The sequence below is a fragment of the Eleutherodactylus coqui genome, chromosome 3 (genome assembly GCF_035609145.1).
Source record: "Eleutherodactylus coqui strain aEleCoq1 chromosome 3, aEleCoq1.hap1, whole genome shotgun sequence".
NCBI classification, from domain to species: domain Eukaryota; kingdom Metazoa; phylum Chordata; class Amphibia; order Anura; family Eleutherodactylidae; genus Eleutherodactylus; species Eleutherodactylus coqui.
Genome location: NC_089839.1, coordinates 185,789,209 through 185,791,833, shown reverse-complemented (window position 1 = coordinate 185,791,833; position 2,625 = coordinate 185,789,209). Strand labels below are relative to the sequence as shown.

The window sequence follows — 2,625 nt, the reverse complement described above, 5'->3', positions numbered from 1 at the left end:
ATAGAACAAAAAAAAAATAATTAGAAAATAAAAAAAATAACATTTTTGTTTTTTTTTTCTCAAAAATTACACGTTAGCCCCTTCTACAGTGAGAGTTTAGATTCATTTTTTTCGGACTCAGGCAACTAATGTAAAGCAAATGGTGTATAACTCGGCATTATTAATCCACTCCGTAGATACCAAAGTAGGACCCGGCCCTCACAAAATGGAGGAAAAAAACCCCACAAAAATTCCCCTAGAATCGCATATTAGGCATGTTAGAATATCGGCTTGGCAGTGAATCACTTCAAATCATAAAAGGTATTTTTTCTTTTATTAACAAATAAATATTAGATGATCTCAAATTGTACCAAAAACTGGATAGAAGGGAAAAAAGACCTGTGCAAAAATACATATTTCAATATGTACAATCATTGTTTGTTTTTTTTCTTCGTTAACAAAATACGCTTTCTGAAATAGGGATACTTCAATTTCTTTCTCATTTATCGTAGAAGAAAAATTCAAAATAAGGATACAAAAATGTAGGGTTTGTTGTTTTTTCTTCTTTTTTTTAAATTTTTTTTTCTTTTGTTCATAGTAATTTTTTTTCTTTTTTCAGGTTAAAGAAACAGGAGGAGTTTTAAGTAATACCTATTTAATACAATCATATGGCCACCGCATGGTATATGCCGCTCCCCGATAACGGATTGCTTGTCAGTGCCCTCCAGAAAAGAGAATTTCTGCAGAGACTGAAATTTTTTTTTAATTTTAAATGCAGGTCAAAAGGAAAAAAAAAAATCCACAAACTAAAATGTGGGAGAATGTTTTCTAGCCCAGTACTGGATCTCTCTATGTATGGATTTACCTTGGCCTCTTCACACAGGATGATCATATAGGGTAGTGGTTTGCTCAATAAGCAATAAAAAAAATAAAATGTTAAATTTTGAGCAAAAAATTATAGAAAAATGTTCCTAGAACCGCATCTACATAATGCACCCAAGTGGGTTTCACTTTTTGTAGTTTCCCACAAAGAGGGGGGAATATCATGTGGCCTTAGTGACCCATCAGATCGCTAGACACCAAATAGAGCGGAAATCCGCTGGCTGTCTTTGGGTGCATGAGATTCCATTTTTGAAGTCCAATGACCAGTTTTAATAGCCAAGTAACCCTTTCCAATCCAATTTTGGATTCAGGGTTTCCTAAAAAGGCTTTCTCTTTTTGCTGTTATACAGTGGTGCCATCTGCTGGCTAAAGCCAGTATGTGTGCGCCACAGAGGCTCCAACAGTAGAGTGGTTGGCAATAGACGGTAAGAATACCCTGTCAAACGTCTTCTGACATTGGAGCTGTACAAGCTTCAGAGTGTAGGAAGACGTCTGACAGTGGATGGGAAAGGGTTCATATGTAATATCTTCACCAACCTCTTACTAAGGTCTCCTGTTACTACATGGAAGCTGTTAAAGATTGCTCTTAGAATGTACTACATCTACTACTTTGAGTGGATAATAATGTTGTAAGAATGGCGGTGAGGCTGCTCGTATAATTAACACTTTTAAGAGGACCGGTAACAACTCTTGAGTGCAAAGTCCGTGTATATCGGAGAGCACAGGGATGTCCAATGCGAGTGGCATCCAAGTCTCTCCGGCACAACTTGCTTTACGGCTAGTGCGCACCTATCCTTATTGTCTGCCAGTAACAACAAGGACGGGTCTACACCATTCCTACAATGTCTTGGGCTAAGGGTGCTTGTCCACGGGACGACCTGTCAGGCACAGATGCCCAACAAAGCGTCCCAGCAATAATCGTTCACATGCTTTTTACAGGAAAGAGCATTGATAGGGAATGGAGGAGGAGTGGGCCGGGGATTGTTCCAGTCACCCGGCTCCATTCACAGTAAGCAGGCAGCGAATGACGGCCTGTTTACACAGAACGTTCCGTCGTTCAGTTCTCTACATGTAGAAACTGGACCACGAATAAGAAGCAAGCAAATACTTGTTCACCGTTCAGTCGCTGCCTGCATTTAGGCCCAACATCCACAAGTGGGTTCGATTTGCGAGATCCGCATATCAAGCCGCATATAGGGAATCATTAGCGTACATAAATTAATTAAAGCATGTGGATTTGTTTTGCTGACCTTTTGGTTCTGAAAACAAATCGCAGCATGCTCCATTTTCCTGCGGATCCCGCACGGACGGCTTCCATTGGAGTCAATGAAAGCCGTCCGATCAGCGGCAAAACCGCGGCTGACACTGCGAACGTGCCACGGATCCGCAGGAAAGCAGATTTAAAAAAACAAACTGTACTGTGCATGTCTGATGGCGAGCCTTGAGGACCATGCACAGTAGAACGAACCCGGAAGTAAAGAGGTTTGCGTGGACGCCGACGGCAGGAAAATTCAGGCAGGGTCTGACCCGCCCGTGGACATGGAGCCTTACCCCAAACGCTAATCTTTGAGATTCTCGCTGGATCTAATGATAAGAGTTCCGTATGAAAGCACCTTGACTTTGCAGTGCCGCAGCCCTTAGGCAAGCACTGGGTTGCCCCATACGTAGGCGCGATGTGGCCAATTTTGTAAGGAAGAAGAGTCTGCCAAGCATCTAATGGGTGGCATTATGGACAGGGGAGGCGGCATAACCATTTATTAACCG

General features: G+C 41.7%; 1 protein-coding gene across 5 annotated transcripts in view; it reads right to left on the bottom strand.

Annotated features, from left to right (window-relative positions):
- Positions 1 to 294: 294 nt before the first annotated feature.
- Positions 295 to 2,625, bottom strand: part of ATXN7 (ataxin 7) — a 137,052-nt gene continuing 134,721 nt past the window's right edge. For all 5 annotated transcript variants that reach the window (XM_066596635.1, XM_066596637.1, XM_066596633.1 and 2 more), the window contains one exon: positions 295 to 2,625. This exon is cut by the window's right edge and continues 756 nt beyond it. The gene's annotated coding sequence lies outside the window, so the exon portion shown is untranslated.